Raw genomic sequence first — 26033 nt, 5'->3', positions numbered from 1 at the left:
AGACTCCTTTATGTGTCAGTGGACGGGATCCTCCACCAAATACCCATTTGAAAGTTTCAGATGCACAAGAACCATCCCCACCCTGGGTGCCCACCTCCTCCCCCTAAGTCACACTCCTGCAGTTGTGACCTGAGAGGCTCTAATTGGGGCTAAGGCTTCTTTGCCTACTAGAGAGCAGGTCCTAGAGAAACCATGGGTTAAATCAGTTTCACCTGCCTTCACTAATCAAGGTCGTTTTAAGATTCCTGTGTCCTCTAAGCATCACATGGCTACACCATAAGATGTCTGCCAGAATTGGTTTCCAGGAACTTGGAGTCAGCTGTGTCTAGTTGGAGCTGAGCTGGTTAAGATTGGAAAGGACCCCAGACCCTCCAGCTGGGCAGGCATGAGTGGCTGCTCTGTTACCTTCGAGGCCAGTAGATGAGTTACGCCTGCGCAGAACAGATCGTCACACCTTTTTCCGATTACCCCTCCCCAGGCTTCCCATGCAAATAAATTTCTCTTTGCTACAGGCCTCTGCCTTTCAGCATTTGGGCAGGAGAGCCATCAGGTAGGAGCAGAGCTTTCTTCTCTGGTGTGGGGCTTTGCAAGAGTAGCCTGAGACTTTCCAAGTGTTCTATACAGTAAGTGTAGAGAAAGCGGGGTGCTGGATGCCCAAAGAGGAGGCAGGGCTGCTGAGGGGGTGGGGAAGCAAAGGAAAGGCCTAAATCTCCATCTAATGCCCTTCAGCCTCACAGTCTGTCTGGGCAGACGCTTAGCCTTGCGACGTCTCTCCTTAGGCCCAACAGTGGAGGGATGTGAGGAGCCAGACCTTCTGCTGAACCTTCCTGTTCCCCTGGGCTGGCTTGAAACTTCAAAGGTAAGCTGTTCGGAGGAGCAACGGCACAGACCAGCTTGGCTTAGGGTCAGGGTGTGCTCCGAATGCCTCCATTAATGTGGCTATTTCCCCTGTAGAAACAAGGCTCTTCTCACGGGTGATATAGGGTCTTGGGTCAGTCCACAAAGGCTTGACTGACCCAGGAGGTGTCTGATACAGTACTGACAGTGGTGTTGGGTCCCCAGCTTTCCTCACTGGCTCAACTCTGAGGGGGCAGGAGCGGAGCCCTTCCTGGAGAGAGCTTGGGTAACAAAGGAGGAGAGGGAGGAGAAAAAAGGGTTGTGTGTTGGAAGGGGTACAAGGATGAGGGAAGTAGCCTTCCTGGCTGCCCCAGGGACAGAACCCCGTGGGGCCATAGCTGGACACTTGCCAGATGTCACAGGGTGGCTCTCAGATCCACTGTAGGCAACTGTATGTCTTTCTGTGCTTTTGGTGACCTTCTAAGCCTGGTGATCATCTTTTTTCCTACTTAAGAAAAAATAAGGTATAATTCACATACAGTAAAATGAACCCTTTTAGTGCATAGTTCTGTGAATTTTGATATAATGTGTAGAGTCACCACCATCCCAGTTAAGATATAGACATTTCATCACACCCTCCCTTTGGGTACCTTATGGTTTTTGTAACGGTTATGAATGATTTTCTATTTTATTTCTAAGTTGGTTATCATAATTGAAGATCATTATATTAAATTTTGTGAGTTAATATTTAATCTTGCAATATTGATGAATTCTCTTATTGGTGATAATAATTCATCTACTGGTCCTGTTGAATTTTCTATGTAGATGATCAGATCTGCAAATAAAGACCATTTTTTATCAGTTCAAATTCTTTTAAGCTCTTTTTTTCCCTTTTTTGTCTCAGTGATGGCTAGGATCTCCAGATTTATATTAAGTAGTACTGATGATGCTAGGCATTTCTAAACTTTAAGGCAATATTTGGGTTTTTCTATTAAGTGTAATATTTTTGTTGACTGAATATGTTGATTTTTTTGGTATTTAGATTTTTTCAGAAGAAGAAAGTATTTTTATATTCCTGGCTTTCTTAGATTTAAAAAAATAAAAATCGTAATAGGTATCGAATGTTATCTAGTACTTTTCTGCATGTATTGTCATAACACAGTTTTCTACCTTTAGGCTTTCATGCCCTTAGCCCTTGATGTTACTGCTGTTCTGATCTAACTTATGTTCAAATTTGTGGGATAAATCTTTCTTGCTGCTGCTGCATCATCAATACCCGCTGGACTTTGTTGGCTAATATTTTGTTAGGGTTCATAAGTATAAAGAACCATTACTGTTTTTATATTCTCCTTATCCATTTTCAGAATCAGTGGAATTATCTATACCTTGGAAGTGTGGTAGATTGCACCCACAATACCTGTCTTAGTTTGGGCTGCTGTAACAGAAATAGCATAGACTGGGTACTTTAAGCAACATTTATTTTTCATAGTTTTGGAGGATGGGAAGTCCAAGATCAAGGTGCCAGTAGATTGAGTGTGTAGTGTGGACCTGCTTCTTGGTGCAGAGAACCATGTCTTGCTTTACCTCACATGGCTGCAAGTGAGTTGAGGGAGCTCTCTGGGGTCTATTTTGTAAGATCACTAATCCTTTTCTTGAATGATTCACCCTCACGACCTAATCACCTCCCAAAACCTTACCTCCTGATACCGTCACATTGGGGGTTAGGCTTCAACCTAGGAATTCTGTGAGGACAAAAACATTCAGTCCATAGCAAAACCCTTTGGGTCTGGGTACTTTTTGGACTGTTTGATTTAATTTACCTAATAATTATTTGACTAGTCAATATTTCTCTTCTTGCGCCATTTCAAAAGAATACATATTGAGTTAAAATTGACATACAGTGTATTGGTCTCTGATGTATGACATAATGATTCGCTATTTATGTATATTGCAAAATGATCATCATAGTAGGTCTGGTTAATATATGTCATCCTACATAGAGTTTTTTCTCTTGTGGTGAAGACTTTGAAGATCTGCTCTCTTAGTAATTTTCAAACATGCAATTCAGTATATTAAGTATAGTCACATGCTATGCATTATCATATCACTGATTTTTTTATTTTATAACAGGAAGTTTGTGTTTTTTGACCCATTTCTCCCACCTCTCATGTTTTTTTTTTTTTATTTTACACTTTTCCAGAACTATATTCATTTTGTCTAGGTGTTCTACTTTTTTTTTAAAGCTGAGTTCTTAATATTTTTGTTATTGTTATATCTTTGTTGTGTTATAGTTGATCATCTTTTAAACTTGGCATTTATTTGATTTGCGTTCTCTTTTTCCTTGGACAGTTGTGCCAGAAGTATGTCTGCCTGATTAGACATATTTATCTTCCAATTTGTTTTTACTGGCCAAAGCAGATCCAATGTTCTTTAAAAATTATCCAAACCTTTCCCACCTTTTGGTTGTTCTTGTTCTGAGTTTTCAGTTTTGGGGAATTTTCCAAAAAAACTTTTAGGTTTTGGGTAATTTCCCAAGCCAGACAGTTTCTTGGGCATAACCTTAAAGGGTATGAAATATATAAATGAAATGTGATTTAATATACTGCATGATAGGAAAGATACAAGATTCCTTATCTCACCATCCATCCCCATAATTCAGGGAGATGAAGGTTCAGGGGAAATCAGGCTACTCTCAAATAATCACACAAATAAAAAAATGACACTCGTGGTAAATATTAAGGAATGAGGAAAGCCTATCAGAGATGATACAAGGAGTTCCTGCTCTGGTGCGGTGGGTTAAGAATCTGTGGCAGCTTGGGTGGCTGTGGAGACATGGGTTTGATCCTGGCCTGGTGCAGTGGGATGAAAGGGTTGGCATTGCTGTAGCTATGACATACGTTGCAGCTTCAGCTCAGATGCAGTCCCTGGCTTGGAAACTTCCATATGCTGTCGGTATGGCCATAAAAAAAAAAAAAAAGAAAAAGAAGAAAATAAAGAAAGATGATACAAGAAGGATTGACTCAATTATGACAGTCAAGGGAAGTTTTTCTGAGTAAGTGATAGGCGTGAAGCTGGTGAGGGGGAGAGGGAACAATATGAACATAGGACCTGAGGCAGGGAACCAATGAGAATGATGAGGAGAAAGACTAAATACCTTCAGGGATTTCTGAAGTCAAGTGTGAAAGGGTGGGATTGGTTGCATATTTAAACAGAAGAAGTCCTAGATTATAAACTAAAAGGGGTATGTATTAAAGTTGGGAAAAAACCAAAAGACAAATTGAAAGGTAAGTAACTGCAAAGACATATTTTTAAAATTTATTTTTTATTGAAGTATAATGTATTTACAATGTCATGTTAGTTTCTAGTGTATAGCAAAGTGATTCAGATAGCTGTATATATCTATATATATACTATATATATAGTATATATATAGTATAATTTTCTTTTCCATTATGGTTTATTACAGGATATTAAATATAGTTCCCTGTATATAGGACTTTGTTGTTTATCCATTCTACATATACTAGTTGGCCTCTGCTAATCCCAAACTCCCAATCCATCCCTCCCCCAACCCCCTCCCCTTTGGCAACCACAGTCTGTTCTCTATGTCTGTGATTCTCTTTCCGTTTTGTAGATAAATTCATTTGTATTCATATTTTAGATTCCACTTAGAAGTGATATCATATGATATTTGCCTTTTTCTATCTGGGTTACTTCACTTAGTATGAGAATCTCTAGTTGCATCCGTGTTGCTGCAAATGGCATTATTTCATTCTGTTTTATGGCTGAGTAGTATTCCATTGTGCATATGTACCACATCTTGTTTATCCATCCATCTGTTGATGGACATTTATGTTGTTTCCATGTCTTGGCTATTATGAACAGTACTGCTGTAAACATAGGGGTGCATGTATCTTTTTGAATTACAGTTTTGTCTGAATAGATGCCCAGGAGTGGGATTTTTGGATCATAGGGCAGCTCTATTTTTAGTTTTTCAAAGAACCTCCATATTGTTCTCTGTAGTGGTTGCACCAATTTACATTCTCACCAGCAGTGTAGGAGGGTTCCCTTTTCTCCTTACCCTTTTCAGCATTTGCTATTTATAGACATTTTAATGATGGCCATTCTGACTGGCATGAGGTGGTACCTTCTTGTAATTTTGCTTTGCCTTTCTCAAATGATTAGCAATGTTGAGCCTCTTTTCATGCGCCTGTTGGCCTTCTGCATGCAAAAACATATTTTAGTTAGTCCCCAGAAAACCCTCCTTTTTCACTCATAACATCCTTGGGAGTTCCCACTATGGCTCAGCACTAATGAACCTGACTAGTATCTATGAGGATGTGGATTCAATCCCTGGCCTTGCTCAGTGGGTTAAGCATCCAAAATTGCCTTGAGCTGTGGTGTAGATCACAGATGCAGCTTGCATCTGGTGTTGCTGTGGCTGTGGCATAGGCTGGCAGCTCCAATTGCACCCCTAGCCTGGGAACTTCCATATGCTAAAAAGAAAAAAAAATCCTTGGAAGGGTTTGCAATTGTTCCTACAGTGATTTGAAATCATTAAAACTCAGCATGCTTTAGGTTACAATAAAAAATAATTTAAAATGATTGTTTGGGATGATATAACCCAAGGCAATAAAGTTAGATAAAATTTGTTAAAGTTTCTCATCATTGAATATTGAAGATAAATATGTATTCAATTTACAAAGCAGTGTGTGCTTTTCTTTTAATTTTAGTGAAGAAGAGCTGATTAGTGAAATCTGAAGTCTGAAAACTAACCTTTCCAAAGAGCACAAACTCAACAGTAACGAGCAGTGGGGAGGCGCCTTAATCCACTTAGAAAGTGGTGTGCGTGCACTGGCACTTCTGGCTGCGTGGTACCATATTGGCTTTTGGTTGAAAGATAACATCCACAAGCACTAAGTATCTCAACATGAATAAACTTCAGGTTTGCTTAAAGGATACAAATTGCAGTTGCCCCAAATATATGAGTGTATGCTACAAATCTGAGCCAAAAAAGAGTCAAGAGATTGAGAGGATGTAATTTACAGCTTTTCCAAAAAGTTGATGCAAGGCAATGTGTTCATCTTAATAGCATTTTAATAGATTCTTTCCCATGACGCTTATTGCAAAGCAGAACATTAAGCACTGCCGAAGCCTTATTATGATTATGGATTTAGTAATGTGACAAACAAATTGCCTTGGTTATAAAATCTGAGATTGCTTCATTTGGTTTTGCAGCATATGGAATTCTTCTTGGCAATCCATTACACATGCATCATGCCTTTCTAATTAAAACTAATGATTCCCTTTGTAACCATTTATTCCATCATTTCCTGGCACAGAAACCGTCATAGCCTCATAGGATAAAGGCCAAATAGAGTCCAAGATACAGCTCTTCTACGACCTTTCTTCCTGGTCTTGCCACCCTCCGGCTTTTGTAGGAACTTAGTAGATAAACAGTCTACATGCTTTTCCCAGATGTAACTTGGACCTTACCTCTGAAGTTTATGAAATGCTTCCTGGAAAGTTCTTCTATTTCTTTCTTTCTTCCACCTTGGCCGGCGGAAACCCTTGCAAATCTTTCAGAGTCATCTTCGATGCCCCGTGCATCCAGGAAGCTTTACTTGATCTTCCTAATTATGCTTCCCAAGCTGGGTTCCTCAGAATGCCTGTTCTATGATCCCATAAGGAGGAAACTTCCTGGAGAGCCACAAATCAAAAGCAGCATCTTAAGTGCTCTGAGAAGTTGTACAGTCAAGACATATGTTATTTTTTGTCCATCTCAGCAGTTCCTAAACTTATCTGACCATGGAATTTTTTTTTCTCCCAATGATGCTCTTCAACTTTCCAGAGCACATTTTGAGAACAGTTCCCCTGCTGTACTGTGTTCCCTGTTCTCAAATTCTTGTTTATTCATTCACATAATCAACCAGTATTTATTGACCATCTACTAAGTGTAGATAAGGATAAAAATAATGACTCAGGCTCAGAGCCTTGAGAGAAACTTATAAAGTCTAGTAGGGGAAATAAGACAGTAATAATGGCCCTCCAAGGTAGGCACTGAGGCAGGTACTGAGAAGATGTTATAGAAGCTTAGGGGATGGAAAATATTCCTTCAACCCAACAGATGTGTCAGTCTGAGTCCTACAAGGAGCAGGTTCCAAGACAGGACCAAATGTGCAAGGACCGATTAGGTTTATCAGCTCTGAAAAAAAAACAGGAGAAAGCTGAAAAAACCTGGGAGAGCCATTAAGCCACCCTGTTGTCTGACCGTAAGTGGAGGAAAGAGGAATCGAGGGTTGAGAGGAAGAGAGCGCAGCCCTAGCAAGACTTGGCCAGGCCATCTGGCATCATGGATGATGCCAGAGCCAGCCTCGGGGCTGTCCTGGGGCTCCCATCACACTCAGTCATGGTTGGGAGCAGCCCCTGGGCAACATGCCCTCCACACAGGGATGGTAGTGAGGGCCAGACAGAAGCCATGGTTCTGGAGGTCAGTTTCAGCCTTGACATTGCAGGGGCCTGAGCTGTGTTCCCATATCTGCAGCTGGGAATTAGGAGGGTGGGGGGCTCTGTTCAGAAGCTGGTCCAGGTGCTTGACCTTGACGTAGTAATAGAACATGGAGGCAGCCGAGAAGAGTGTTGCAGGTAAGATGGGTAGTAACACAGAAGCAGGAGAGTATGGACTTGCCAGTGGAAAACTGAGAGCATTTCATCTATGGTTGTAACTTAAGGTATGGGGAAACCATTCAAAGTTCTCAGTGTGGGAGCTCCCATTGTGGCTTAGCGGAAGCAAATTTGACTAGTATTCATGAGGAGGCAGGTTCAATCCCTGGCCTTCCTCAGTGGATTTAAGGATCCCGCATTGCCATGAGCTGTGGTGTAGGTCGCAGATGTGGCTTGGATCTTGCATTGATGTGGCTATGGTGTAGGCCAGCAGCTGCAGCTCCCATTCAACCCCTACCATGGGAACTTCCACATGCTGTGGGTGGAACTTTAAAAAAGTTCTTAGCATGGATTCTAGAATCAAGCACCCTGGCTGGAATCCTGCTGCTCCCCTAAACTGGGTAAACCCCATAATGTCTATTTGTTCCACTTTTTATACCTTTAACACAGAGATCGGGATGGGGTGTTCCAACCACAACCAATTCTTTGAATCTTTGAAACCAACTAGGAACCCTGCAGTTCAGTTGGACTGATAGTAAGGACCCCAAGTGGGCACAGACCTCAGAGTTGAGGGTTCAGTAGCACTTAAGGACTGTCCCCACTTAAGACAGCAGCTGCTAATGAGGTGCCCATGCTACTCACACTTCTATTTCAGGATTTTGCACACTCTCTCCTCAGTTTCAGTAACTCACTAGAATGACTCACAGAACTCAGAATAGAGCTTTCCTTATAATTACTGCTTCCCCCCTCCTTTATTTAATAAATAAATTAATTTATTTTTACAAAGGATACAACGTAGGAGCAGCCAAATGGGAGAGATGCATAGGGCACAGTTGGGTGGGCTGGGGCGCAGAACTTCCATGCTTACTCCAGGTACGGCTATTCTCCTAACACAATCAATTCTATGATCACCAACCTAGAACCTTCCCAGACTTCATTGTTCATTCATTGTCACTGAGGCTTGGTTACCAAGGCACAATTGATTTACATAGTGGACCACTGGTGACTTGAACTCAGTTCCTAGACCAGCTCCTCCCATGGAGGTCACTGTGTAGAGATGAAAGCTCTAACGCTCTAATAGGGTTCACGGTCATTCTGATATGGCCCGACTCAGGCTGTAGCTAGCTAGGGGCACCCCCTAAATCACCTTGATAGTGTAACCGCAGGTGTGGTTGAAAGGGGCTTGTTGTGAACAGCAAACATGGAAGGTCCTGTCACTCAGGGGTAATGTCATGTTTATGTAAAATACATACCACATGAAATTAACTGTCTTTACCATTTTTAACAGTGCAGTTCAGTGGTATTAAATAATGTATATTGCTGAATAGTCATCATCACCCCCATAATTCTCTTTACCATCTAAAACTGAAACTCTACACCCATTAAACAGCTCTCATTCTCCTACCCCACCGGTCCCTGTCAACCACCATAGTGTTTTCTGACTTCATGGTTTTGATTAGTCTAAGTAATTCACATTGGTGGGACTATGACGTATTTCTTTTTTGTGACTCAAGATCAAGTCCCCAAGGTTCATCTCTGACGTGGCATATTGCAAAATTGATTTCCTTTTAAAGGCTAAGTAATATTTCATATGTATATAGCTCATTTTGCTTATCCATGTATATGTAGGTGGATACTTGTGTGGCTTCCATGTTTGAGCTCTTGTGAATAATATACTGCTGTGAAAATAGATGTGTAAATATCTCTTGCCCAGAAGTGGATTTGCTGGAACAAATGTGTAATTTTGGGGGAACCAACCTAGTGTTTTTCATAGCGGCTATACCATTTTACATTCCCACAAAGTGCACAAGGGTTCCGCTTTCTCCACAGCCTCACCAAATTTAAATTCTTTTTTTTTTTTTTTAAATAGTACCTATCCTAAGGGGGAGGTGGTACCTCATAGTTTTGATTTGCATTTCCCTAATCAGTGGTAATGTTGAACATCTTTTCATGTGCTTTTTGGCCATTCACCTATCTTCTTTGGGAGAAATGTCTATTCAAGTTCTTTGGTAATTTTTTTTTTTTAATGGTTGCATCTGTGGCATATGGAAGTTCCTGGGCCAGAGGAGTCAAATTGGAGCTGCAGCTGTGGCTACATCTGCAACCTGCATGGCACCTTGTGGCAATGCTGGATGCTTAACCCACTGAGTGAGGCCAGGGATCAAACTTGAGTCCTCAAGGACACTATGTTGGGATCTTAACCCGCTGAGACCCAACAGGAACTTCAAGTTCTTTAGTAACTTTTGAATTGGGATATTTGTTATTTTACTGTTGAGTTTTATGTGTTCTCTATATATTTTGGGTATTATTCCCTTATCAGATATATGACTTGCAAATATTTTTACCATAATACAGTTTGCCTTTTTATCCTATTGTGTCTTTTGATGCATAAAATTTAAAATTTTCATGAAATCTATTTTTCAGGAAATAGTCTTTGCCTATTTTTCTCTTGTTACTTGTGTTTTTGGTATCATGTCCAAGAAATCATTGCCAAGTCCAGTGTCATGAAGATTTTTGTCCTATGTTTTCTTCTGAAATGTTTATTGTTTTAGGTTTTTCAGTTAGGTCCTTGATTCATTTGGAGTTAATTTTTATATGGTGTTATGTATGGGTCCAATTTCATTCTTTTGCATGGGCATGTGTATCCAGTTTGCCCAGCATCATTTGTTGAAAATATTGTGTTTCCCCCCATTGAATGATCTTGGCACTCGTGTCAAAAATCACTTCACAGTATATGTGGAGTTTATTTCTAGGCTCTCTATTCTGTTCTGTTGGTGATTTCAACTGTCGGGGTCCAAGGATCCTCCTGGGCACTTTGAAATATCTCTGTTGGGTTCAAGCATGAGGATGAGAATGGTCTAAAGAGGGGCAAAGGGTGGTGATCTCTTGCCAGTGAATGTTAAGTTTTGGAGCTTCACTTTGTAGATCTTCCGGAAAAGTCAAATGTGGGAGAAAAGTTGGAAACATGAGTTAGAGGAGAGTAATAGCCAGAGAAAACCAGAAGAATTCAAGGTGCAGTCCATGCCTGTATCACACAATTTTTATTACTCTAGCTTTGTAGTAAGTTTTGAAATTAGAAAGTGTGAGTCCTCCAGTTCTCTTCTTCCTTTTGAGGGGGATGCACTTGCAGCATGTGAAAGTTCCTGGGCCAGGGATTAAACCCACGCCACAGCAGTGAGCCAAGCCACTGCAGTGATAACACGGGATCCTTAGCCCACTGTGCCACAAGATAAATTTTTCTTCTTTTTAAAAAGACGACTGGGCCTTTGAAATTCCATGTGAATTTTAGATTGGGTTTGTCTATTTTTGTAAAACATGGCATTGAGATTTTGATAGGGATTGATTTGACTCTGTAGATTACCTGGGGTAATATGGACATTCTAACAGTATCAAGCCTCCCAATCCATGAACTTGAAATGTTTTCACTTAGCTCCTTCAATTTCTTTCTGCAGTGTTTTGTAGTTTTTATTGCATAAGTATCTCACTCATTGGTTAATTCCTAAGTATTTATTCTTTTTGACGCTATTTTAAACGAAATCATTTTTGCAATTTCCTCTTCAGATTTTTCATCGTTCCTGTATAAAAATGCAGTTGATTTTTGTGTGTTGACTTTGTATCCTGCTATTTTGCCAAATTCATTTATTAATTCCAGTAGTTTTTTGTGGAATTTTTAGAGTTTTTAATATTTAAGATTGTATCATTTGCAAACAGATCATTTTACTTCTTTCTTTCCAATTTCAATAACTTTTAATATCTTTTTCTTGTCTAACTGCTCTGGCTATAACTTCCAGTACTATATTGAAGAGAGGTGGTAAAAGTGGGAATTCATGCCTTGTTCCTGATCTTAGAGGTAGATCTTTCAGTCTTTTACCATTGAGTATCATATTTACTGTGAGTTCTTCATAAATGGCTTTCATTATATTGAAATAGTTCCCTCTTATTCATAGGGTTTTTTTAATCATAAAAGTGAGTTTCATTTTGCCACATGCTTTTTGCTACATTGAGATGGTCATGTGGTTTCCTCCTTCATGTTGTTGATGTGGCATATTGCACTGATCACTTTTCATATGTCGAAACATCTTTGCATTCCAGGAAGAAATCCTTCTTGGTCATGGTGTATAATCCTTTTAATATGCTGCTAAATTCTGTTTGCTAGTATTTTGTAGAGGAATTCTGCATCAGTGTTCACAGGAATATTGGTTTGTAGTTTTCTTGAGTTATCTTTTTCTGGCTTTGTTATTAGGGTTAAACTGGCCTCAAAGAATGATGGTAGTGTTCCCTCCTCTACAATCTTTTAGAAAAGTTTGAGGAGGATTGGTATGAAATTATCTTTTAAAAGGTAGAATTTGAAAAAAAAAATAAAAAAGGAGCTCCCATTGTGGCACAGAGGCTTAAGAACCTGACTAGTATCCATGAGGATGTAGGTTCAATCCCTGGCCTCTCTCAGTGGGTTAAGGAGCTGGTGTTGCTGCAAGTGTTGGCATAGATCTCAGATGCAGCTTGAATCTGGTGTTGCTGTGGCTGTGATATAGGCTGGCAGCTGTAGCTCCAGTTCGACCCCCGAGCCTGGGAACTTCCATAGGAAAAAGAAAAGTAGAATTCTCTAAATGAAGCCATCAGGTTGAGGGATTTTCTGTTTTGGGATATTTTGTACTGTCGATCCAATCTTCTTACTAGTTACAGGTCTATCCAGTTTTTTTTTTTAATTTCTTTATGATTTATTCTTGGTAGGATTTGTGTTTCTAAGAAATTTTCCAGTTTATCTAATCTAATTTGTTGGTATACAATGGTTCATAGTATTCTCTTATAATAATTTTTATCTCTACAGAATTGTTAATGATGTCCCCACACTCAATTCTGATTTTAGTAATGTTTTTCTTCATCTATAGAGACAAATTTTTCTTTTTAGGAGGTGTTATTGAAATACAATTGATTTACAATATTATATTAGTTTCAGGTGTACAATGTAGTGATTTAGTATTTTTATACATTAGAAAATGATGACCATGATATGCCTAATTGTCGTCCATCAGCATACAAAGTTATTTTGATTTTAATTTCTCTTTTTTTCTGATTTTATTCATTTAAGCCCTCTCTTTTTTTTCTTGATAAGTCTGGCTAAAGGCTTATTAATTTTATTTATTTTTTCAAAGAACCAGAGCTCTTAGTTTCATTTATCTTTTCTATTGTTTTTTTAGTCTCTATTTCACTTATTTCTGCTCTATTCTTTATGATTTCTTTACTTCTACTAATTTTGAGTTGTTCTTTTTTTCCTAGTTCCTTTTAGATATAAGGTTAGATTTTTAATTTGAGATTATTCTTGTTCCCTGAAGTAGACTTTTATTGCCAAAAAATTCCCTCTTAGAACTGCTTTTGCTGCATTACATAAATTTTGGATTATTGTTTCTATTCTTTTTCAGATCTAGATGTTTTTGGTATTCTTTTTCATTTCTTCAGTGACTCATTGGTTGTTTTATAGCACATGGTTTAGCCTCAATGTGTTTGTTTTTGTTGTTGTTTGTAGTTGCTTTCTAGTCTTATACTGTTGTGATCTGAAAAGATGCTTGATGTGATTTCAATCTTCTTAAATTGATTAAGTTGTTTTGTGGCTTAGTGTGACAATGTTCCTGGAAAACGCTCCATATAAACTTGAAAAGAAAGTGTATTTTGCTGCTTTTAGATGGAATGTTCTATATATATCTATTATGTCCATCTTATTTAACATGTCATTTAAGGCCAGTGTTCCCTTAGTGATTTTCTGTCTGGATTATCTGCCCATTGATATAAGTGGACTGTTTAAATTACCTACTATTATTATGTTACTATAAATTTCTCCCTTTATATTTTGTTAATATTTGCTTTATGTATTTATATGCTCCTATGTTTTATCTTTGTTTTTTGTGGTTTTTTTTTTTTTTGTCTCTTTGCCTCTTCTAGGGCTGCACCCATGGCATATGGAGGTTCCCAGGCTGGGGGTCTAATGGGAGCTGCGGCTGCCGGCCTTTGCCAGAGCCGCAACAATGTGGGATCGAGCCACATCTGCAACCTACTCCACAGCTCACAGCAACACCGGATCCTTAACTCACTGAGCAAGGCCAGAGATTGAACCCACAACGTCATGGTTCCTAGTCAGATTCGTTAGCCACTGAGCCATGATGGGAACTCCCTGTTTTATCTTCTTGTTGGATGTATTCCTTGATCATTATGTAGTATTCTTTTTTGTCTCTTGTTACAGTCTTTGTTTTAAGGTCTTATTTTTTCTGATGTAATATTACTACTCCAGCTTTCTTTTCATTTCCATATGCATAGAATATGTATTTCCATCCTCTCATGTTCAGTCTGTGTGTCTTTACATTTAATGAGCTTCCTATAGATAGCACATATATATACAGACACCCACACACACATACATATATATATATATATATATATATATATGCTACGTCTTGTTTTGTTTTGGGTTTTTTGTCTATTCAGCCACTCTGTGTTCTGATTGAAGCATTTAGTCCACTTACATTTAAAGTAGTTATTGATAGATATGTACTTATTGCCATTTTGTTAGCTGGTTTTGGGTTGTTTTTGTGGTTCTTTTTTGTTTCTTTGTTTTTTTTTTGCTCTTTTCCCTTGTGATTTGATGGCTATCATTAGTACTGTGTTTGTGTTCCTTTCTTTTTTTGTGTTTGTTTATTTAGATTCTTGATTGAAAGCTCATATAAAGTAAATATAAGTTGCTGATCTCCTAAGTTTGAATGCATTCTAACAACCCTTGCATATTTACTCTCTTCTCACCATGTTTAATGTTTTTGATAGCATATTTTATGTCTTTTTGATTTGTGTACCCTTAACTATTTACTGTGAATATAGATGATTTTATTACTTTTGTCTTCTAACCTTCCTACTATCTTCCTTTACTATATGTTTGCTTTTACCAATGAGGTTTTTGCTTTCATAATTTTCATATTCTAGTTGCGGTCTTGTCCTTTTTGCTTAGAGAAGCCCTTTTGATACTTCTAGTAAAGCCAGTTGAGTGGTGCTGGCCTCTTAGCTTTTGCTTGTCTGTAAAATTAAAACCAGAATGATAGACTTGCCAGTGAAAATATTCTTGGTTGTAGGTTTTTTCTTTGCATCTCTTGAATATATTATGCCATTTCTTTCTGGCCTGAAAAGTCAGCTTATAGTCTATGGGAGTTACTTTTTATGTAACTATTTGCTATTATTTTGCTGGTTTTAAGATTTTTCTCTTTTTCTTTTTCTATTTTAATTATAATGCATCTTGGTGTGATGACTTGGGGTTCATCTTTTTGGCATTCTTTGTGTTTCCTGAAGCTGTTTACTTTTCCAGATTGGGGAAGCTTTTAGCTATTGTTTCTTTAAATAGGTTCTCTGCCTCTTTCTCTGTCTCTTCTTCTGGAATGCCTAAAATGTGAATGTTAGTATGCTGGATTTTGTTACAGAGGTCTCTTAAACTATCCTCATTTTTAAAAATTTGTGTTTTCTTTGTTTAGCATGGGCGATTTCCACTACTGTCTTCCAGTTCACTGATATGTTCCCCTGTACCATCTAATCTACTGTGACTCCTTCCATTGTTTTTATTATTTCCATTATTCTTCAGCTCTGTTTGGTTCTTCTTTATACTTTCTAACTCTTTGGTAAATGTCTCACTGTGCTCAACCATTCTTCTCCTGAGTTTATTGAGCATCTTTATGATCATTACCTTGAACTATGTATCAGGTAGATTGCTTATCTCCACTTCATTTAGCTCTTCTTCTCAGGTTTTGTCTGGTTCCTTCATTTGGAACATAATCCTATGTTGTGATTTTGCTACTCTGTGTTTATTTCTGTGTACGAGGTAATTCCATTATGTTCCCTAGTCTTGAGGAAGTGGCCTTACGTAGAAGATGTTCTATGGGGCCCAGCAGCACACTCCCCTCTAGTCCACCTCATGTAGGCTGTGTAGACCATTATATTGGGGTTGGTATGACTACCGTGGGCATGCTGGCAAGTGTTCCCTGGTCCAGTTGGCCGCCAGGCCTTAGCTCATGTGGAGGCTGTTGGCCTGCTCTTAGGTGGGGCAGGGTCCCAGTACAGCTGGTTGCATGGCATGGAGTGGGAGCACAGAGCTGGAGTTCGCCTGCTACTTTATGGGGCCCAGTCTCTGGGTGGGTGCTGGCTCCAGGTCTTGAGGGGTACTGGGGTTGAGGCCAGTCCACTAGTGGGTGGGCAGTATTCCATGACTGGTTATGGGGCCAGAGAGGCAGAGGGCTGATGCTGGCCTGCTGCTCCTACTGCTAATAGACTAGAGGGAGGATTCAAAAATTGTGCTTGCTGATACCAGTGCCCTGGTGAAAGAGTGAGCTCCCCCACATGGCTGCTGCCAACATCCATGTCCCCAGGGGGAATTTCAGTTTCTTCCTGCCTCTCCTAGAGGCTCTCTAAGATCAGCAAATGGGTTTGAGCCAGGCTCCCTTCACATCCTTGCCTCTGCACTAGAATTTGGAATGTGTGAGGTTTTACATGTGTGTTGTAAGAGTCTCCATTTCCTACAGCCCTCTGGTTCTCCCATACACAAGCCTTGCTATCCTTCAAAGCCAGACATTCTGGGATATTGCTTTTCCTAGTGCAGGACCCTCAGGCTGGGGAACCTGATGTGGGGTTCAGACACCTGACTCCTCTGCATTTATGGGTTACCTACCTGGAAGTGGGTCAGAACATACCATGTCTCTACACCCCTACCCATCTCATTGTGGTTCTTCATATCTTTATTTGTGGAAAATCGTCTCTTCTAGTCTTCACGCCATTCTCCTGGATAGTTGCTCTGTAAATAGTTGGTAATTTTAATGTGACCATGGGAGGAGGCGAGCTCAATGTATTCCTCTTCCACTTTCTTGGCCACACTTTCATTGTATTGTTATTTTTATTCATTTCAGTGTCTTCTAACTTATTTTGTGATTTCTTCTTTGATCCATTAATTGTTAAAGGTGTGTTGCTTAATTTCTACAGTTTTGTGAATTTTCTGAATTTTGTGACTGATTTCTAACTTTCATCCTGATGTGGTTAGAGAAGATATTTTGTATAACATCTGTGTTTTAAAATTTATAGATACAACTTCTGGCCTGAAATACGGTCTGTCCTGGAGAATGTCCTATGTGTATTTGAGAAGAATAAGTATTCTATTTTTTGAGGTAGAGTGTTCTGTATATATCTGTTAGATCTAGTTGGTTAATTGTATTTAGTCTTTGATTTCCTTACTTGTCTTCTGTCTGGTTAGTCTGTTCATTATTGTGAGCAGAGTATTGAAGCCTCCAACTATTATTATGGAGCTCTTTATTTCTCTTTTCAGTTCTGTCAGTTTTTGCTTTGATGGCCTGCCATTAACTATGTAAATGTTTGTAATTTTTATATTGTTTTTCTGTAGTAAAATTTTTATAATATATAATGTCCTTCTTTGTCTCCTGTAAACTTTTATGATTAAAAGTCTATTTTGTCTGATATTACTAGAGCCTCAACCCCTGCTCTCTTTTGGTTACTGTTTGCAGATACTTTTTCCATCTTTTCACTTTCAACCTGATTGTGTCTTTGGACTTCAGATGATTCTCTTGTAGATAATGTATAGTGGGAGCATGTATTTTTACATACATGCCAATCTCTGTTTTTTGATTTGAGAATTTAACGCATTTACATTTAAAGTAATTAGTTAGGAGGGGCTTACTTATGTCATTGTACCCATTTGTTTTCTATATACTGTTTAGCTTTTTTTGTCTCTCATTTCTTACATTCCTGTCTTCTTTTGCGTTTAATTTACCTTTTTTTTTTGGTGAAATGTTTAAATTACTTTCTCATTTCCTTTTCTGTATATTCAATAGCTTTTTGGTCATTACCATGGGGATTACATTTAATATTCTAAAGTTAGAACACTAATTTGAATTTATATCAATGTAACTCCATTAACATAAAAACACTGCTCCTTTAAATCTCTGTTGCCACTTTTTTTTGGTTGTTGATAATCACATGATTATGTCTTAAACATTGTATGCCTCCAGATGTAAACTGATAATATAAAGGACTAATGTGTTTAAAATAATTATGTAGAAAACAAGATTTGGACAAACTAAAATTATGGTAGTTTTCTCTTTTACACTAATAATTCTTTCTTTAAATGTATTAGTCTCTTAAATCATGTAGAAAACAAACAGTACAGTTATAAATCATTATTATCAGCCCTAAAAAGCATTTTAAAAAGGGAGGGTTTCCATTATGGTACAGTGAAAATGAATCCAACTAGGAACCATGAGGTTGCAGGTTCAATCCCTAGCCTCGCTCAGTGGGTTAAGGAGCTGGCATTGCCATGAGCTGTAGTGTAGGTCACAGACATGACTTGAATCTGGCATTGCTATGGCTGTGGAATAGGCTGGCAGCTGTAGCTCTGATTTAATCCCTGGCCTGGGACCCTCCATATGCCATGGGTGCAGCCCTAAAAAGCAATAAATAAATAAATCATTATTATAATAATGCATGAGTAATTATAAACACTAGTATTACCTTTATTAAGATTTTCATTTCTCCATATCAAGATCTTCATTTCTTCAGTTTACTACCTAGTGTCCTTTTATTTCACCTTATATGACTCCTGTGAGCATTTATTATAGGACAGATCTAATAGGGAGGAGCTTTTAATTTCTTCTTCATTTTTATAGACAGTTTTTTGGGATATAAGATTCTTGGCTGAAAGTTTTTTCTTTCATCACTTTGAATATATTGGTCCACTGTCTTCTGGGCTCAAAATTTCTGATGACTGATCTGATTTTCTTATTGATGGTCTCTCATATGTAATAATTTGCTTCTTTCTGCATGATTTCAAGATTCTTTGTCTTATGATAGATTGATTTAAATGTGCCTTGTTGAAGATCTCTTTCAGTTCATCTTAGTTGGAGATTATTGAACATCTTGGATGTTTATATTCATGTCTTTCATCAAGTTTGGGATGTATTCAGCCATTATTTCTTTACATATTCTCTCTGCTCCTTTATCTTTCTTTTCCTTCTGGGACTCACATGAGGAATATTTTGGTCAACTTGAGGGTGTCCCACAGGTCCCTTAGGCTTTGTTCACCTTTCTTCAGCCTTTCTTTCTGTTCCATAGACTTGATAATTTCTGTTGTTCTATTTTTAATTTTGCTAATTCTGTCTTCTGTCTACTCAAATCTGTTTTTATATGCCTCTAGTTAATTTTAAAATGTGTTCTTATATTTTTCAGCTCCAGAATTTCCTTTTGGTTTCTTTTTAGATTTCCTATATCCCTGTTAATATTTCCATTTTGTTCATAATTCATTTTCTTGACTTCCTCCACCTCCTCCTTTAAGTCTATGAGCATCTTTAGTATAGCTGTCTTAACATTGTAACTTAACATTGTCTAGTAGATCTGCTTTCAGGTCTTCTATGGGTATAGCATATATCGATTTATTTTTTCTTTTGAATGAGGCATACTTTCCTGTTTCTGTGCCTTGTAATTCTGTTGTTGTCAAATGCTAAATATTTGAATCTAATAATGTGGTAACTGAAAATCTGATTCTCGCCCTTCCCCAGGGTTTGCCCTTTGCTATTGTTTTTGTTGTATTTTTGTAGTCTGTCTCTCAGAAGGGATCAGTATGAGGTATAAACTTAAAGTTTTCTCAAGTCTTCTCTGAACCCTTTCCTAGGCATGAGCAGACACTTTCCAATTTTTCCCATATATTAGTTGTTTTTAAAAATTCTAATGTGTGGCTCACAAAGCAAAAAATGAATGGGGAATGGACATTACTTCATCCAGAAGGAGAGGGGCTTGTGGCAATGAAGAGAGGTGTAACAACAATGGCTGTCACCTCTGTGATCAGAAAAAGCAATCAGCGAACAGAGCACAGATGTCTGATATTTGGAGGACAGGGTCTTTTTTGCCCACCCTGGATCCTGCAAGCTGTGTGCAAGATACTCCAGGAACATGTGCACAGATGCCTTTCACAGACAGAGGTGGCAAGACAGGTAACTGTTCCTGTGTTGACCAAAATTTAACTTTGGAAATTGACCAAAATTAACTTTGATTTACTGTACAAGTTTTCCTTTGAAAGTTGCAAGCCTTCACTAGAGTCCAGAGTTCCAAAATGGTTATATCAGACAGATTATGCCAATGCAATTGTTGTCTGTAGGTGGTGGAGTTGGGGAAGGACAAAGAGCTTAGTGGTTCCTATTCCACCAACTTCCCACAATCCTGCCCCCAATATGTACATTTTTAGTACCACAGGACCTATCCCAAAGTCTTGCTAGGAGAGGTAAATAGAAGTATATACAATATAATAATACAAGTAGCCCAGTGTCTGACATAAAGTAAGTGCTCAGTAAATGTTAGCTGCTAATAATATAATGGGAAATCAAGGTGCAGATGGTAAGGAATTTGGCTTTTACTCCATGGGCAGTGGTCAAACATGAACAGGGAGCTATAATCAGAGCTGTATTTAAGGAAGATTAATGGGCAGCATGTGGAGACAAATAGTTAGGAGAGAAAAATCTGTGTATTAAGCACCTACTATATGCACATATGCTTAAAACATTTGTACACATTTTCTCATTTAATTCTCACAAGGGAGCACATTAAATACATTTTACAAACAGAGAATCTGAGAAATGATTCCTAACATTCTGAGATTTAAATCTCAGTCTGTTTTGACTAGAAGAAACTAGAGAGAGGTTTCTTCGTAATAAGAGGTAATAAAGATATTTGACTGTACAAATGGAGCAAAAAACCCAAATGATGGAGAAGCATGGGAAAAAGGTGGGACTGTTCCCTTACACTCCCCTGCATTGTATTTCTTTGTATGACAGCATCCCATGTTACACTAAAATATTTATGTAGATTTTATTTTTCACAGCACTTACTTCATAGTAGATAATAAACAGCTAATATTCAGCACTGATAATGTGCCCATCAGTTGTGATTTCCATCTATGAAGTTATTTAATTACTACAATGATGTTTTTAAAATGGGTTTTATTAGCATCATCTCCATTTTACCAGGGAGGAGACTGAAGCTCAGAGATGTTAGGTAACTTGCCTAGGATCATGTGGCTCTCAGGTGCATCATTGTCTAAACTGGGTCATAAACATGGCTGTTTAATCTTCCCTTAACACTATGCATACTGCCTTTCAACTCAATTTCAGTATATACTGAGTGAATTAAATGAAGTTATTCTTTCTGGTAGGTCTTGATTTTTATCTTTTTTTTTTTTTTTGTCTTTTTGCCTTTTCTAGGGCCGCTACCGTGGCATATGGAGGTTCCCATGCTAGGGGTCCAATCGGAGCTGTAGCCACTGGCCTACACCCCAGCCACAGCAACTCGGGATCCGAGCCGAGTCTGCGACCTACACCACAGTTCATGCAACGCCAGATCCTTAACCCACTGAGCAAGGTCAGGGATCGAACCTGCAACCTCATGGTTCCTAGTCAGATTCGTTAACCACTGTTACACTACAGGAACTCCTTGATTTTTATCTTTACCTTGCTAAATGCTTGTATCTATCATTAAAACAATGAAGCCTATGGCAATCAGAAAAATAAAAACTGCTGTTTTCCCTTTCAAAGGGGAGAATAAAATTATAGTTTCTCCTAGAAATATTCCACAGTGGGGTGCTTTCTCCTTCAGTGACTTCTCCTGCTTATAGGATTTGGTTTGAGCCTCTGGGTAGATGGCATTTGCTTTTATTGGTATAGAGATGGCTTGAGAAGAAGTAGGTTAGAGGGAAGGGCAGGGAAGTTAAGAGTCAATGCAAATTGAATCCACTCTGAGATATTATCTCACACCCATTAGAATGGCTCTCATCAAAACATTAAACAAGTGCTCTTAAATTTTAAATTTCCGTGTATGGTGTGAGATAAGGATCAAGTTGGGTGTGCCGTGGTAGCTCATTGTGGCTTTAATTTGCCTTTCCCTAATGCCTGATGATGTCAGTCTTTCCATGTGTTCACTTCCCATTCATATATCTTCTTTAGTGAAGTATCTGTTCAAATCTTTTGACTAATAAAAAAATTTCATTTGTTTCTGATTACTATTGAGTTATGAGTTCTTTATTCAAAATGTATATACACATATTTTAACAGTTTTGTTGAGATAAAACCCATTTAAAATGTCCATGGTTTTTAGCATATTCTCAGAGTTGTGCAAATAGCATCACAATCTATTTTGGAATATTCATTGTATTCAAAAGAAACCCATATGCATTAGTAGTCACTGTCTATTCTCTCCCCACTCCTAGCCCTAACCTACTTCCTGTTTCTTTAGATTTGCCTACTTTGGGTATTTCGTATAATAGAATAACAGAATATTTCGTCTTTTGTGACGAGCTTCTTTCACTTAGGGTAAGGTTTTCAAGGTCTATCCATTTTGCAATATACACCAATACTTAATTCCTTTACATTGTCAAATAATATTCCATTGTATGGCTGTACCACATTTATATATTCATTAGTTGACTGACATTTGGGCTGTTTCCACTTTTTACTGTTATAAATAATGCTGCTATGAACAGGTTTTTGTGTAGACATATGTTTTCATTTCTCTTGGGTAGATACAGGTTTGCAAATATTTTTTCCCAGTCTGTGTCTTCCCTTTTGATTTTTTAGAGAGTATCTTTTGGAGAGAAAAAGTTCTGAAGTTTTCATAAATTTCAATTCATCATTAATTTTCTTCCATGATTCATTCATCCTTTTTGTGTATTATCTAGGAAATCCTTGCCTAATTGGAAGTCACAAATAATTTGTTTTCTTCCAGAAGAGCTATAATTTTAGCTGTTAGATTTAGGCCTGTAATCCATTTTGAAAAAATTTCTGTGTATGGTGTGAGGTAAAGATTAAGTTCGTTTTCCTGCATATGGATATCTAACATCAGCAGTACATTTTGAAAACATGATTATTTAACCATTGGATTATCTTGGCACACTTGGCAAAAATCAATTGACCAGGAATATGTGGGTCTCCTCCTAACTTTTCTTTATCTATATGTACATTCTCATGCCCATACAACCTTATATTGACTACTGCAGCTTTATAGTAACTCTAAAAGCCTAGTCTTAAGTCATCCAACTTTTAGTTTTTACTTATTTATTATATATATTTTTTCTTTTTACAGCCGCAACTGTAGCATATGTTCCCAGGCTAGAGGTCAAATCAGAGCTTCAGCTGCCAGCCTACACTTGTGGCAGCTGCCACAGCTTGTGGCAACACCAGATCCTTAACCTCCTGAATGAGGCCAGGGATCAAGCCCACATCCTAATAGAGATGATGTTGTGTCCTTAACCCACTAAGCCACAATGAGAACTCCCCTTCAGCTTTATTCTTTTCCAAAATCATTGTGTTTACTTGAAGGCCTTTGCATTTCCATGTAAATGTTGAATGAGCCTGTCATTTTCTACAATTATGGGGGTTTCAATTTTCATTGGAATTGTATTGAATCAATAGATAAATTTGGGGAGGATTGACACAATAATGATATTGAATTTTCTGCTCCATGGCCATGGAATGTCTCTTTATTTTCCTTGCATCTTTAATTTCTTTCAGCAATGTTTTGTAGTTTTCAGTCCCCAGGCTTTGCCCATATTTTGTTACATTATCCCTAAATATTTCATATATTTAAGAAAATTTAAATTTCTATTTTATCACTACTATATAGAATATAATAGATTTTTGTATAATGACCTTACATCCTCTAACCTTGTTCTCACCTTTTCTAGTTGATTTTTTTGTAAAATTCCTTGTTTTCTGCATAGAAAACCAAGTTGTCTTCAAATACAGTTTTACTTCTTTTTTTTCTCCCCAACCTGTATGTTTTTTATTTCTTCTTGTTTTCATTTCTTGTTGAACCTGTTATGGGTCCTCCAGGACAATGCTTAATAAAAGTTTGACTGCAAACATTATCACTTTGTTCTTAATTTTAGGAGAAAAGCAATTTAATTTTCACAATTATTATATTAAGTGTGGTTTTTTCTTTTCTTTCTTTCCTTTTTTTTTTTTTTTTTTTTTTTTTTTTTTGCAGGTGCCTTTTATCAGGTTGAGGAAACTCACTTCTATTCCTAGACTGCTGAGAACTCATTTGACTTCATGTAGAATTTGGTCAAATACTTGTTCTACATCTATTGAGATGATCATATGATTTTGCTGTGTAGTAAATATGTAAAAATGATATAAATTGGTTTTTGAATGTGAAAACAATCCTGGGATATATTCTATTTGGTCATAATGCAATTTCCTTTTGATAAACTGTTTAAAATGATTTCTTAGTATTTTGTTAAGGATTTTTGCCTCTGTATTAACAGGGATGTGGGTGTGTAGTTTTTGTTTCTTGTAATGTCACTAGATTTTCCTACCAGGTTAATGCTGTCTTCACAGATGAAGACAGGAGGTGTGTGCTCCTCTTTGATTTTCTGCATGAGTTTGTGCAGTATTTGTACAACTTCCTTCCTTAAATTTTTGGTAGAATTTGCCAGTCAAGCCATCTGGGCCTGGAGTCCTCTTTGTGGGAAGATTTTTAACTAGAAATTTAATTTCATTTTTGTTATTGGGCTAAGCAGGTTATCTATTTATTCTTTAGTGAATTTTGGATATGTCATTTTCATCAAAGTTTTCAAGTTCTTTGGCATAAAGTTCATAATACTTCCTTTTCATCCTTTTAATCTAGAATTTGTAAGAATAATATTTTCTCTCTCATTCTTGGTAATTTGTCCCCCCTCTTTTATTCTTCCATCTATCTAGATAGAGGCTTATCAATTGTGTTAATCTTTTAAGGAATCAGATTCTGATTTCATTGATCTATTCAACTGCTTTTCTGTTTTCTATGCCATTGATTTCTGTCTTTTCTGCTTGGTTTGGATTTAATTTTATTCTTTTTCTAATTTCTTAAGGTGGAAGCTTAGATGACTGTGCCTTCTATTCTTTTCTAGTAGAAGCATTTCCTGTTATAAATTTTCTTATATGCATGTTTACTGCACACTGCAACTTCTGATCTTGCATTTTCATTTTTATTTAGTTCTTCATATTTTATACTTGTAAATTTTTACTTAGAAGTGTGTTGTCTAATTTCCAATAATACTTCTTAAGGGGGATTTTCCAGATGTATTTCTGTTATTGATTTCTAGTTTAATTCTTTTGTAGTCAGAGAAAACCACTTGGTTTGCATTTATTTTGAATTTGAGGGTTGTTTTATGGCCCATAATATGGTTTCTCGTCATGAATGTCCCATGTGTTGATGTACTATTGTTGAATGGGATGCATTTGTTCACTAGAAGAGAGGAGCTTCTGCTTTTTATTGCCTTTTTTGTTTTTTGATTCAGAGACGAAGTCAATATTGTGGTTGTTCTAATAAGCCCTCCTGATGATCTTAAAAAAAATCTGTTCTAAGCTGACGTTTTCACGTCTTCAAGGCTAATTTTAAGCTTGCACAGAGATTTGAATAACTCCTTGCCCTTCCTTTTCTTTTTCACCGTGTTATGAAATGTCTTGCTGACACCTTCTTATGTTATTAAAACCAGGCTTGAGTTTATTTAATCTTATGTATTTATCTTATTTATTTATTTGCTGTGTTAGTGCTCATAAATTTTTTTTTTTTGTCTTTTTGCCATTTCTTGGGCGGCTCCCACAGCATATGGAGGTTCCCAGGCTAAAGGGGCTAATTGGAGCTGTAGTTGCCAGCCTACGCCAGAGCCACAGCAACGCGGGATCTGAGCCGTGTCTGCGACCTACACCACAGTTCATGACAATGCCAGATCATTAACCCACTGAGCAAGGGCAAGGATCGAACCCGCAACCTCATGGTTCCTAGTCGGATTCATTAACAACTGCGCCATGACAGGAACTCCGAGTGCTCATAATCTTTAATGGTACTCTGGAAATTTGTTTTGCTTCTTTTTAAAAACAATTATTATAGTTGATTTATGATGTCCTATCAATTTCTGCTGTACAGCAAAGTAACCCAGTTATATATATATATATTCTTTTTCTCACATTATCCTCCATCATGTTCCATCACAAGTGACTAGATATAGTTCCTTGTGATATACAGCAGGATCTCATTGCTTATCCACTCCAAATGCAATAGTTTGCATCTACCCCCAGACTCCCAGTCTATCCCCTGCTTGGCAAACACAAGTCCATGAGTTTCTTTTCTGCAGAAAGGTTCATTTGTGTCATGTATTAGATTGCAGATATAAGTGATATCATATATTTGTCTTTCTCCTTCTGACTTACTTCACTTAGTATGAGAGTCTCTAGTTCCATCCATGTTGTTTCAAATGGCATTATTTTTTTAATGGCTGAGTAGTATTCCATCGTGCGTGTGTGTGTGTGTGTGTGTGTGTGTGTGTGTGTGTGTGTGCGCCACATCTTCTTAATCCACTCATCTGTCAGTGGACATCGAGGTTGTTTCCATGTCTTGGCTGTTGTGAAAAGTGCTGCAGTGAACATACGGGTGCATGTATCTTTTTCAATGAAATTTTTATCCAGAGATATGCCCAAGAGTGG

The 26033-nt window shown here is 37.7% G+C and overlaps 1 long non-coding RNA gene across 2 annotated transcripts; it reads left to right on the top strand.

The window, feature by feature from the left end:
* LOC110255585 lies at nt 271-25096 on the top strand. Of its 2 annotated transcripts, none has more exons than XR_002336136.1 (3): nt 271-550; nt 780-859; nt 23554-25096. It is a non-coding gene; the product is annotated as an uncharacterized LOC110255585 (long non-coding RNA). The 2 variants fall into 2 exon arrangements; XR_002336135.1 differs by having other exon boundaries at nt 271-623.

Source organism: Sus scrofa, chromosome 10, assembly GCF_000003025.6.
Source record: "Sus scrofa isolate TJ Tabasco breed Duroc chromosome 10, Sscrofa11.1, whole genome shotgun sequence".
In the NCBI taxonomy this organism is placed as follows: domain Eukaryota; kingdom Metazoa; phylum Chordata; class Mammalia; order Artiodactyla; family Suidae; genus Sus; species Sus scrofa.
The sequence above is the reverse complement of the archived record's forward strand: the minus strand, read 5'-3'. Positions and strand labels throughout refer to the sequence as shown.